The sequence below is a fragment of the Phragmites australis genome, chromosome 6 (assembly GCF_958298935.1).
Source record: "Phragmites australis chromosome 6, lpPhrAust1.1, whole genome shotgun sequence".
NCBI lineage: Eukaryota > Viridiplantae > Streptophyta > Magnoliopsida > Poales > Poaceae > Phragmites > Phragmites australis.
In genome coordinates this window covers 2,784,770-2,798,719 of record NC_084926.1, presented here as the reverse complement: position 1 = coordinate 2,798,719, position 13,950 = coordinate 2,784,770, and the positions used below count along the sequence as shown (strand labels likewise).

Sequence of the window (13,950 nt, the reverse complement as noted above, 5' to 3'; positions counted from 1 at the left end):
GAATTTTGGTCGCTATGTATGGCTTATTGAGCCCCATCATTGCTAATGTACTTTCTGTCAACGAAGCATAGAGCTTGAGTGGTTCAAAAAAAAAAGTAGAATCTCCATCGACATCGCAGTTGCGTCGATGCACCGCAGTCAAAAGATCGCATCTGGTAGTGGTAGGTGCATCAGACAATCCAAAGGACATGCATCATGCATGCATCATATTTCTTTGATCTGCTGACTGTTAACAAGCTTATTCGCCTAACGACGGGCGCGACTCACCAAATGCTGCCGCGAGCATGTGTACCTGCTACGCCAAACCCAACTCCAAGAGATCAGAAAATGGCGATGTGCCCTCCTGCCTACACCTAACCACTGTCTCTATATCTCTCAATCACACTGAAAAAATAGCATTGTGATCAGCAGTCTAGCCCCACAGCTGCCACGACAACAAAAGCAAAAGAGGAATCGGGCATCTTTTGCACGTCTGCTACCAATGTTACCTCGACACTCATATTTCGAGTTAAATTTCATACGTTCAATTTTTTTCGAATCTAACATCTAAATTCAAATTAGATTTCGACACTCACATCCATACCAGATAACACTGATACCTTGTTCGACTAGAACGAGACCTGTTGTACGTTCATGTTGCTCGTTCCCATCTATGGTTACCTTCTGCATTGCACTCAGCAATGCCTTGGAGAAATGAATTCTTAGGAACAAAAGGTGTTCTTTGTTCATCATCGACAACTGCATGCTACAATTGTAGATGGTAATACGTGCTAAGGACATTAATCGTTAAAGTTTTGTTTGATAATACGCTCCTAAGCTTTGATCAGAAGTTGAAAGCACTTGATTTGATCGAAATTTTTTGGTTCTTTAGACCATCTCCAACCATATTCCTTTCATTTCGTTTCCTTCCTCGTTCTCATTCCCTTTATTTTCTATCATCTCCATCAACTTCCCTTAGAGAGAAATTGCGAAAGGAAAGGAGAAAGAATCCCGTCCTGAAGAGAATAAACTTAAGAATCCCTTCGTGACGGGAACCGTGAAAAGAAACCGTTGGAATACTGAAGGAAACAAAATCCCTTCACGACAGGATTTCCGTCCCCAAAGGAAAGCCATTGGCCATCATAGCCTTAGGTCCAATTTTACCTAAAGCCGGTTTGTTCTTAAGTCAAGCTCCAAGCGAAGGATGAACCTAAACTTTGGCCAAACATTGACAATCTCTATCATTGGGCCTATAAGAGTTATCTTGATTCAAATTTTTTTTTTGATAAAAGTGATTCTAGGTAAATAGTGATTTAGTTATTAAATGTGATTATCTATTAGTTCTCTAAAGTAAACTCTACAGAGGGAGTGAATCAGTGAAAAATGATTTTTTTAGCTTCTAATATCTAATTTTTTAAAAAATTGCTCTTATAAAATTAGTCTGAGAATTAAAAACTGTAAAATGCCGTTTGATAAAACTCTAGCTGATTTGGGAGGTCAGCCAAACATGGCTATTGACAACAATAGATACCCGCCGTTCGATCTTCTTCCAACGACTCGCGGCAACCCAAGAAACATAGCCGCAGCGTAGTAATTCTGACCATCTTCTTCCTCTGCACAGCAGGCCCCATGATCGGGAGCACGCACCACATCCCGTCGAGACCAGCCCCTCCTTCCATGGCGGAAACCCTCGGCGAGCCCCCGACCGTGCGACCCGAATCTGAGCTCCCGCGTCCTGCCCTACCGATTGACCCAAGCCTCGCCTTGCGCTGTGCTCTAGGTCGTGAGATCTCGGAGGGGCCTCGGGGAGCGAAGCACTACCGTCCAGGAATAGGAACCGCTCAATGGTGGACACGTCAGGCAGCAGGCTCCACCCGCACGGCCAGCAGCAGGGCGGAGCCGCCTTCGTCGTGGCCAACAAGACGTTGCTCGCTGTCGTGTGGGTCGTCGGGTTCACGCTAGTGTTCCTGTGGCAGAGCGCCTCCATATCCGTCGGCGGTGGCGGTGGCGGCGGGGGGTTTCTCAGGTGCCACTGCCGCCGCCGCGCCCTGCGTCGCGGCTGCGCCCGACGGCGTACAACCTGACGGGCTTTGGTGGTGTTGGGGACGGGCGGGCGGTGAACACCGAGGCGTTCGAGCGCGCCGTGGAGGCCATCGCGGCGCTCGCGGAGCGCGGTGGGGTGCAGCTCAATGTGCCGCCTGGGCGGTGGCTCACGGCGCCGTTCAACCTGACCAGCCACATGACGTTGTTTCTCGTTGAGGGCGCATATATCCTTGGCATTCCGGTAAGGGAGCTCGCATTTCTGTGAGCGTAGCTATGGAACTTAGTAGTAATTGGGTAGATCTTCAAGAGCATTTTGTATGCTCAATAGTTAATTCTACTTTCATGTGGTGCGGATCTTGGGTGGTTAACATATAGCAGAATAACAATGGCTTGGCTAGTTGACTTGTTGGATAAATATATCAACAATGAATCATAAGAATGTTTGTCGTCTGATCTCTAATGCGTTCCAGAGACTGGGATTTTGTTGATACAAAATGGCAATACTCCAGAGACAGAAGAATCTAACATGGTGTTAAAAGCTCGACTTTTTCAAGATCTCTATTCTCTAATGCTTAAAGATCTAGAGTAGTGTGTATTCAGAGTTTCATGGAGGCCTATGGTACATATTTGCAGCATAAATATCCACATTTCAGGTTACAAGTTTATTTTAACTGACTTTCTGATGTTTTCTGGACAGGATGAGAAGTGCTGGTCATTGATGCCAGCATTACCATCATATGGGTATGGGCGGGAGCGCAAAGGGCCTCGCTTTGGAAGCCTTATTCATGGACAGAATTTGAAAGATGTAGTCATTACAGGTTTGCTATATCTTCGACATCTGAATAAACTAGTATTTAAGCTATGCATTGCACAACATCTTACAGAATTGTGGATTACGCAACATCAGTGAGAGAAATGGATCATGTGCATGCTAAACAATATAATGATAATAACTTTGTAGCATAATGTGTAAGTAACATAAAGCATACATGACCCGTGTTGATTCCAAGTCTAAATTTACTTGTTGATTCAGTGTGAATATTTGGACATCCTGCACTTTTGATAACATGGAATCTTTCATTTACAGTTTGAACTTCATCTTTTTTAGTAGCGTTTTACTGAATAAATATGCAGATTCATTCAAATGGCAACACCTGCACTTTTATTGCAAATTCCATGCTGCAGCTGTAAGTCTGTGTTAGGAATATAAAGTTTGTATCTATTACGTATAGGTTATGTTACTAAAGTCCTTATGTTGTACTCCTCGTGTACTCTGGATATTGTCCCTATGGACTACTATTAAATATAAGTTGATATTTCTAAAATGGTATCAGAGCTAGATTTAGGTTTTTCTTTTCGGGATGCAGCACCTCCACCCGTTTAGATCTAGATCTATTCTCACCGCCAGCTCTTCCCTCTTTGCCAGCTCCCCTTCCCGATCTAGATCTAGTCGATTATCTTGTTGATTTTTCTGATCTGGCTCTCTTCTTCTTCATCTGCTCGGGTGTCGTATGCGTGCTACGCCACCCGTCCGCGCGATGTGAAGACCGGCTGCCCGTCCACCCGCAAGCACCGCGCCGACCTCCTGCCTCCCGGCCGCCTGTGCCAGTCGGATATGTCTGTTGTTGGGCCGGATCCACCTCCGTACCAGGTTTGGCTCCTTGCGCTTGATGGCTAAGTCAACTCCGCTGCCTTCTGCGGGCGCCCCACCGCCGAATCCAACTTCCCCTGGAGGGGTCCACCCGGGTCGGCTCCTCCCACGTCGCCTCTCTTACACGCCTGCAGCTTTGACCCGTACGCGACCGCCCGCCGGTCGCGCTCTTCATCGTGAGTGCTCGTGCAATGATCTTCGCAGCCTCCGTGGGGAATGATGCGGCGCTGATGTTGGATCTTGCTTTGTCGCCGAAGGCGGCACCTCCTGCATCTGCACCCGTGGCTTCATTTGCATGCTCATCATCCTGGTGCTCGTCGCCGTCGACATCGTCTTCGGCTTCGGTGTCTACACCCTCGGCTGCATCTACACGCATATGAACTCATTGGAGCACTTCTGCTGCCCTCAGCGACAGATTGATGGTCACAGTTAGCTATGGCACTGAGAACAACAAGGACTACTGGATTGTCTGCAACTCATGTCACTGAGAACAGTCAGCTATTGGCTTCTCTCTCTCTCTCTCTCTCTCTCTCTCTCTCTCTCTCTCTCTCGTTTTCCAATTGTCTATCAGTAGTGCCGCTTGTCGCTGTCGCGACTTGGTGGTTGTCCAACCTCTGCTTTGCTCGGCTTCAAGCTGCCGGTTCGAGCTTCCTGCTCTCTCTTTTATGCGCTGGTGTTTGTGCTATTGCTCTTGTGCCAACCCGATATAGCTTGGTACTGTTGTTTTCTTCTGCGGCTCCGCCCTCAACGTCTTAGGTGTGGTGGCTTGCTATTGTGCTTTGGCAATATCTACTGCTGAGTTGTGCGTCTAGGTCTAGTTTTAGAGCCTTTGCAATTCTGCTACGTCTGCATTCAAGTTTCAGTCTCTCTTTGAGTCTGTTAATGCTGTGCGAGTCCACATATTCATTCGTTCATTCGCTGATTTCTTTCGTAGTTAGCTAAATTATGTCTTTGTTTAGCTAATCTTTCCCCTTCGTTATTGATGCAACTCTTTAGTGACAACTTCATTTGTTGTCACACTACTCGTCATCTTGGTCTAGGGCATTCTTGTGTCCTCTTGGTATTTTCATAGCTTCAGTGAGAACTTACGTCTGTTGTCTTGCTATTTATCGTCGCTTTGTTGCGATTCTTGACCAATGACATTCTTTGTTATCATCATCACGACTCTACTCATGTGCTTCGTATAACACTTCTTCGGCTTGATTTGACAGGATTACAAGACTCCTCTCTATGACGACCTTGAAGAGACATATTTTGGATGTATTAGTCTAAGTTTATTATTCAGTGCCACTACTTTCAAATGCAACACTATTGCATATGCCTTGCATTTGAGGGGGGTCTTAGGAATATAGAGTATGTATCCATCACATATAGGTTATGTTACTAAAGTCCTTATATTGTACTTCTCATGTACTCTATATATTGCCCTTATGGGCTACTATTGAATACAAGTTGCCATTCCTAACAGTCTGTAACTATTCTTTTTCGTTTGATCCTAAATCTTATACTAATAGAACAATGAGGCTATCACTCTTTCACTGCATCATTGTCTTCATATGTTTCCTTCTTCCCTATGTTAAATAGGACACAATGGTAGCATAAATAGCCAGGGTGAAGTGTGGTGGTTGAAGCATCGCAGAAGAATGCTCAATAACACGAGACCTCCTCTTGTGCGGACTGAGATTCTCTGCATTGGAGAAGCCAATGCAGAGAGGCTACAGTCATCTGCATTAAGGTGAACGCGCACCGTCCGATCAAAAAACGGAGAGCTCAGATTACATCGCTATAGTAGATTATATTGTTGTTGCTGTAGTATTTACTACAGTAATAACGATTAATTAATACAGGCTACTGTAGTTATTGACTCATTACACTGTTCACACAGTGATTCTCTGTATTAATCGCAATTAAGGCAGAGGATCCGTGTCCCTCTTGTGCAGCTTATGTGGTCCAAGGACATTATTGTTGCCAACATAACGTTGGGGGATTCACCTTTCGGACACTTGCATCCGTATGATTGTACAAATGTGACTGATTCAAATGTTACTATCTTATCTCCTGTTTTGGGTGCTCCAAACACTGATGGCATAGATCCAGGTATTCATCCTTCACCCTTCTTTAATGGCTTCCAGTACGTTATGTTTTTTTAAATAAGGCATTATATCAAGCACTCGAAGCACCCTCAGAATTACCGCCTTTTTTCTCTCTCTTAGTGCATGCTATCCAGACTATCTTACACTAACAACTAAAGTTACATTAGTGACAGATCATACTAGCTTCAGACCATTTGTCGATTTATCAATCCTGACATTATATGCAGATTCTTGCCAGGATGTGCTCATTGAGAATTGCTACATATCTGTTGGTGATGATGCAATAGCTGTAAAGAGCGGATGGGATCAATATGGGATTACATACGGGCACCCATCTTCTAACATTTTAATCCGCAATGTGACAGCCCGTTCACTTGTGAGGTGAGAATTGAGATATCTTTTCTACGCTTTGTCTAAAGTATTGTTCGTGTGCATAGTCCTTTGAAGTCAAACCTGAACACAAGCAATTTTTATGGTGCATAGAGCGTGGAACATTATAGGTGAGGCTTACACTTTTTACCCTTGTCTGTGTGCAGTGCTGGAATTTCAATTGGCAGTGAAATGTCTGGTGGAATTGCAAATGTTACAGTGGAGAATGTACATATTTGGGAATCAAGGAGAGGTGTGAGGATAAAGACTGCCACAAGAAGAGGGGGCTACATTCGTAATATCTCCTACCGCAACATAACCTTCAACAATGTCCGTGTTGGGATTGTGATAAAGGTTGACTACAACGAGCATGCTGACGATGGATACAATCGGAATGCCTTCCCAGACATCACGAGCATCGTTCAAAGAAATCCATGGGTGGGGTGTTCGGGTGCCCGTCCATGCTCATGGTAGCAACGTCATCCCCATAAGGATATCAGCTTCCAGGACATGTCAGTGGGCATCAGCTACAAGTGTTAAACATAGAAGTGTGTAATCTATATTTAGGAGGAGATCATCTATATTTGGAGCTGTGTCTCCTGTGTACCGTGCACCATTGATCACGGTTGTAAGCTTCCATGTATACAATCCTCTATATAAAGAGAGAGCCTGACCCATAGAGGATATTCTGCGCCAATCATTCCAACATGGTAACAGAGACGATAATTCGATCATGTCCATAAACTCTTCATCCTCCTCCACCACCTCCGCCACCATTTTCAGCCTCTCCTCTAGCACTATGTCTACGTTTGCACCTATCCCGATCCACCATGCTGTCACCATTAGGCTCACCAAGAACAACTACACGTTGTGGCGCGCCCAGCTGCTCCCGTACCTTCGGAGTGCCAAGCTCATGGGCTTTATCGATGGATCCATGACGCCGCCGCCCAAGCAGGTTCCGTCCTCCACTGATGAGGGCGCCGAGCTCGTGCCTAACCCCGCCTATGGCGCGTGGTATGATCAAGATCAGCAGCTTCTCAGTGGTCTTCTTTCCTCCATGACCGAAGACATTCTCCAAGATGTTGTGGAGGCCACCACCTCTCAAGCGGCTTGGGATATCCTCAAGCGGATGTTCTCATCTGCTATCCGCGCACGTGCTGTCCAAGTGCGCGTTAATTTGGCCACTACAAAGAAGCGCGATCTCTCTGCTGCCGATTATTTTCGCAAGATCAAAAGTCTCGCTGCCGAATTGGCTGCCGCTGATGCGCCTCTTCGTACTGACGAGATCATTGCATACCTCCTGGCTGGCTTGCCTTCGGATTACGATCCGTTTGTTACTTCGATCACCATGAAGACCGAGCCCCTCACGCTCGATGATTTCTACGCCCATCTCCTGGCGTTTGAGGCGCGTCAGCAGCAGTCTCAGGCGGAGACGCGTCTCAACATTGGCGCGCAAGCAAACTTCGCTGGTCGTGGTGGTCCACAGCGTGGTCACGGCAGGGGGACTCCACCTGCTGGTCGTGGTGCGCGTGGCCGAGGCGGGCCGCCGTTCCAGGGCCGTGGCCGCGGTGCTTCTTCCTCGACATCCAATCGCCCACCGTGTCAGATCTGCGGGCGTACGAGCCACACTGCCATCAAGTGTTGGTACCGTATGGATGAGTCATACCAGGAGGGACATCCATCTGCTGCAGTGGCTACAACTTCATACAAGGTTGATCCCAATTGGTATACTGACATGGGGGCTACCGATCACATAACAAGTGATCTGGATCGCCTAGCTCTCCGTGAACAGTATCATGGTGGAGAAACGGTGCAAGTCGGCAATGGGACAGGTTTGGAAATCATGCACATTGGTTCATGTTCTTTTAATACTGCTACACGTCCTCTTGCTCTAAATAATGTTCTCCACGTTCCTCATATATCCAAACATCTCTTGTCAGTACATAAATTAGCTCACGACAATAACGTTTACTTTGAATTTCACCCATATTATTTTCTTATAAAGGACAAGGTCACGAAACTAGTTCTTCTGGAAGGCAGGTGTGAGTCCGGCCTTTATCCTATCAAGCCCTCCGATGTTGAGTTTCTCAAACAAGCTCTAATAAGTGTCAAGGCGTCCTCGAGTCAGTGGCATGCTCGGTTTGGCCACCCCTCCACCCCAGTCGTGCGGTCTATTTTGACCTTGAATAAACTCCCTTATGTCAACGAGTCGAGTCACTCAGTTTGTAATGCATGTCAATTAGGCAAAAGTCATCAACTACCTTATAGTTCTGCTATTCATCGTTCTACTGCTCCGTTGCAACTTATTTTCTCTGATGTCTGGGGCCCTGCTCCCATATCTGTTGGTGTTTATAAATACTACATAAGTTTTATTGATGACTTTACTAAATTTACGTGGATATATTTGATGCATGATAGAACTGAGGCTCAACGCATTTTCTTACAATTTCAAGCTCATGTTGAACGTCTCCTTGACACTAAAATTAAGTGTGTCCAATCCGACTGGGGGGGAGAGTACCAGAAACTTCATAACCAATTTTTTAGATCCATTGGTATAGCTCATCATGTGTCATGTCCTCATACACACCAACAAAATGGGTCAGCAGAACGCAAGCACCGCCACATCGTTGAAACGGGTCTTGCCCTCCTTGCTCATGCATCAGTTCCAATTAAATTTTGGGATGAAGCTTTTCTCACTGCCACATATCTAATTAATAGAATGCCTACTCGAGTCATTGATAATATGTGCCCACTAGAACGTCTCCTCAAAACTCCACCAAATTATTCCATGCTCCGTATATTTGGCTGCGCTTGTTGGCCCAATTTGAGACCTTATAACAAACACAAACTCTCTTTCCGATCTAAAGCTTGCGTGTTCTTGGGTTACAGTGGGCTTCATAAGGGGTACAAGTGCCTTGACACGGACTCCGGACACGTTTATGTCTCTCGCGACGTCATATTCGATGAAATAATTTTTCCCTTCGCTAACTGTCCTTCATCCAACGTTGCACCTAATCAGGATAGTAGCAGTTTTAATTTGAACTATAACCATATGCATATATTTCCTGTTAACCCTGTTCACGCAGCAACACAACATGTAGAAGCTGCGCCGGGTGCTGCGCATGACGCAGGGCTGCCTGCCTCGGGGCCCTCGCATGTCTCCATGCAGCAGCGCACCCCGGGCTCCCCGCCAACTCCCACGCGACAACCTGCGGCGTCGTCAACTCCCACACGACAACCTGCGGCGTCGTCTGATCCCGTGTCCCCTGCGGGTACTGGGGCTGCGGTGGAGATACCGCCTGCCAGCCCCTCATCATCACCGAGTGTACGGCCTGCTGCTGCGGACCAATCAGCGGCGCCTGAAGCAGCTCCTCCCGCCCATGCGTACAGAACACGCTTGAGTCACAATCTCAGGCAACCAAAAATTTGTACTGATGGTACAGTTACTTATACTGCTGTCAAGTCTTCCAATGCAGAGCCTACATCACATGTGGCTGCTATGGAACATCCACTTTGGCGCTCTGCAATGCATGCAGAATTTCAAGCTCTTGTCAAGAACAAGACGTGGCATTTGATTCCACCACGACCTGGCCTTAATATTATTGATTGCAAGTGGATTTTCAAACTCAAGCACAAAGCTGATGGGTCCATTGATCGCTATAAAGCTCGATTGGTAGCCAAGGGTTTCAAGCAACAATATGGAGTTGATTATGATGATACATTCGGCCCGGTAGTCAAACCAACAACTATTCGGGTTTTATTATCTCTTGCAGTCTCTCGTGGTTGGTCTCTTCGCCAGATTGATATACAGAATGCCTTTTTACATGGCCACCTTCAAGAAGATGTCTATATGAAGCAGCCACCTGGTTTTGTGGACTCGACTCATCCGACATATATTTGCAAGTTAGACAAGTCATTATATGGCCTCAAGCAAGCCCCTCGTGCATGGTTTTCTCGCCTTAGCAACAAGTTATTGCAATTGGGATTTCAATCTTCAAAGGCTGATGTCTCTCTTTTCATCTTCAACAAAGGTGGTATTCAGATGTACATTCTCATTTATGTGGATGATATTATTATTATGAGCTCCTCCTCATCAGCCACAGATCGTCTCATCAATCAACTTGAGACTGAGTTTGCGGTCAAGGATCTTGGCACTCTTGGATACTTTCTTGGCATTGAGGTCCATCACACATCCACTGGTCTGGTCTTGACACAACACAAATACATTCAAGACTTGTTGCAGCGCACCAACTTGACTTCTTGCAATGGTGTTCCGACCCCTATGCTTCCTAATGACAGGCTACTATTAAAAAGTGGTGATCCTCTCTCAGCCGAAGACACTACACGCTATCGTAGCGTTGTTGGGGCCCTTCAATATCTCTCCTTGACACGTCCAGATATATCATTCTCTGTCAATCGGGTTTGTCAATTTCTGTCCGCCCCTACGACTATTCATTGGGCGGCTGTGAAACGCATCTTGCGTTATCTTCACTCCACGTCGGATATGGGGCTGTGCATCACTAAATCTGGGTCCTCTCTACTCAGTGCATTCTCGGATGCCGATTGGGCCGGCAATCCCGATGACAGGCGCAGCACCGGTGGCTATGCCATCTTCTTTGGTGGCAATCTTGTTTCTTGGAGCTCTCGCAAACAACCCACTGTTTCTCGCTCAAGCACCGAAGCGGAATACAAAGCTGTCGCCAATGCTACTGCCGAGGTAATATGGATACAAGTGCTACTTCGGGAACTTGGAATTTCTCAGCTTCGGCCACCCTCTCTTTGGTGTGATAACATTGGTGCCACTTACCTCTCTGCCAACCCCATCTTTCATCGTCGCACGAAGCATGTGGAGGTTGATTACCACTTTGTTCGTGAACGTGTTGCATCACGACAGCTTGACGTCCGCTTCATATCATCCAAAGACCAGGTGGCCGACATTATGACAAAGCCTTTGCCGATTACTCCATATTGCAACTTGCGGCGCAATCTGAACCTGGTGTCCCACCGTCCAGATTGAGGGGGGGTGTTAAACATAGAAGTGTGTAATCTATATTTAGGAGGAGATCATCTATATTTGAAGCTGTGTCTCCTGTGTACCGTGCACCATTGATCACGGTTGTAAGCTTCCATGTATACAATCCTCTATATAAAGAGAGAGCCTGACCCATAGAGGGTATTCTGCGTCAATCATTCCAACAACAAGAAGAAGCACATTTTCCAATGCTCCTACATCGAGGGGCGTGTCATCGGGTCAGTGTTCCCGAAACCATGTGAGAACCTGGACATCTACGATGAGCAAGGGCAGCTTGTCAAGCATGCAGCGACCCTGGACAGCATAGAAGTTGACTATGATATATGAGGCACATAGATAGGTGGAGTAGAGGAAATGGTGGCTCTTTACCTGCCGAAATATTTTTTTCCACTTTCTAATTTTCATCGTTTTTTTTAGAAGTGTAAATACAGAGGAGATTCTCCTCTTGATAGGTTTGCTTACAGTGGCTTGTTGTATCTAACTAGTGATTTGGCCATCAACATTTTGCTATTGCCCGAATTTTTTTATCTCAACCACGAGGAGACTCTCCAAGCATTTTTTTTAAAACAAAAATTTAAGGTAGGGGAGTTTTGAACCATGGCCGGACAAAAACTTGTTGAAACCAGTTTTTTTAGAGAATATCTACAAATTGGTACGCTCCCGGTTTAAGCCTGGTGGCCGTTCCTTTTACTTAGAGGCACTTACCAACTGAGCAGTAAAATACTTACCATCTGAGTTAATGCTCAGTTCGCTATTGCCAGAAAGAGATTGTGATCTCCCAAGAGGTGGCTAAATGGGTGGCTCGATTCGGTACGATACGAGCTCATTGAGGCACAGCTCATTAGTTAAATGGGTCGTGTCGTGCCGGCTCACGTGCCGCGACTCCAGCCTAGGCACGGTCCATTTAAAATCGGGTCGTGCCGTGCCGGTCCGCGGTATGGTAGACCCGATGACTTTTTTTTGGCCCGTCAGCCTGTCAGCTCGTGAAAAATTGAAAAAAAATAAAAAAAACTTGCTTTCATTCGAAATCAAACACTCGATCTTCTACTTGAAAGTCAAACACACTACCATTACACTACATATCCTATATGATATTAAATATAAACAAATTATATAAAATACTATAAAAATATGAACAGTTAAACGGGTCGTGCCGTGTCGACCTATCGTGGTGGGCTCCAACCCAGGCCCAGCCCAAGTCGTCGTGCCGTGTCGTGCCTGAGCCGGGTCAAAATGATCTAGCCTCGTGCCGGTCCATTTGACCCAGCCCACTTTACCATCTTTATCACAAGTCACCAGGGCTTCAGACCACTGTTGGGCCGGGCTTAATCCCTTGGTGATGAATGGTAGTTCACTCTCCTGGGCCCAACTGCAAAATATTACATACCACGATACCATTCGTGCTTAGCATGATCAGATGAGTGAGGTTTGGAATATAGTTCAGATTAATAACATGGTACGAATTTTGCTTATAACAAGCATTTTCCAACTTCCTCTTGTTTCACTTTTCACCTGTCTTCACTCTTGGAGTATAGTTTTTAACGCAGTAAATTACATCTGAAAGTAAATACCGAGAGTGGTCATTCCATATATTTCACCTGCCAAACTTCTTTTGACAGTGGAAGTGCAGTAAATTGCCGCAAGGCACGATTGCACCTCAGGGGAATACTAGCTAGAAGATAAGCAAATTCAAGCCGTGAATTGGACAGAGATCAATCACAATCAACTGAATTGTCCCATCATCTCCTAGCCCTTCCATAATTCCATGGCTCCCGGCTTCTCTCGGTTGCGACCTCAACAAGCATACGGCTTTAATCAATTCAGAAAAAAGAAAAGTTGCATCTGGAGAGCGAGAGCGAGAGAGAGAGAGAGAGAGAGAGAGAGAGAGAGAGAGAGAGAGATTCACATACGTATACCACGCGCTTCTGTGGCTCTGGGAGGGCATAGGCGTCTGTAGCCAGTGGCAACTTTCAGCCCGGGATTCAGATATAGCTGGGTGAGTCGCGTCTCGCGAACGAATCTTTGCCGTGGAACAGATAAGATCCTGCACCCCCATCGCCGTTGTTGGATGCCACGCCACGCATCGGCAACCACATCGATCGATGATAGCACTCTGATCGCGCACGTGCTCTATGTCTTACTGTTTGTGTCAATCGCTGCGGTTGTCATGTCGATAGCTGCACTAGCGCCATTGGTTGTTCCTGCAGCCAATTGACCTGGCCGAGCTCTAGATCAAGGCTGTGTTTGATTGGGTGTACGGTCGCCCAACTAAAAAACTAATCCGATGCTTGTTAGCAATTAGTAGTCGATAATAGATTGGTTGAAAATAATCTCGTTTGTAAGTGCTGCCGACAGGATTGGTGTAAGTGCTCTTGGTAATCTCGTTGTCGATGACTTAATTTAACACGGCCATTACACTTCATAGAAAAGTCTCGTAGTAAATAGTAACGTATTACTTTGTTGCCTCTCTTGGTTTCCTCTGGACAGCTTGAGCCAAGTTAGCTTCAAGCCTTCAACCTGCTATAGTCAATCCGGGTTCAAGTGCTAGACAAGTTCTTATGTTCGTCTCCTTCAGGGTATAAGCCCAGTGTGAGTGTGTGACTAATGACTCGCTGACTTAGATTCTAATAAAACACAGCCTTGTGAACAGAGGAAACAATTGATGATTTTGCTAACTTTCCCACATTACTATTCAAGTGGAACTACGACTACTGTCTTGTGGACAAATAAACGAAGAAATAGACTATTCCGCTAGGAAGTTTTTCCACAAGGAGGTGTCAAAA

General features: G+C 46.0%; 1 non-coding gene and 1 pseudogene across 1 annotated transcript; both read left to right on the top strand.

The window, feature by feature from the left end:
• The first annotated feature begins 1,555 nt into the window (after positions 1-1,555).
• LOC133921078 (probable polygalacturonase) lies at positions 1,556-11,700 on the top strand (annotated as a pseudogene).
• LOC133923337 (small nucleolar RNA Z247) lies at positions 7,403-7,542 on the top strand. The gene has a single exon (XR_009910593.1). It is a non-coding gene; the product is annotated as a small nucleolar RNA Z247 (small nucleolar RNA).
• Positions 11,701-13,950: the final 2,250 nt, after the last annotated feature.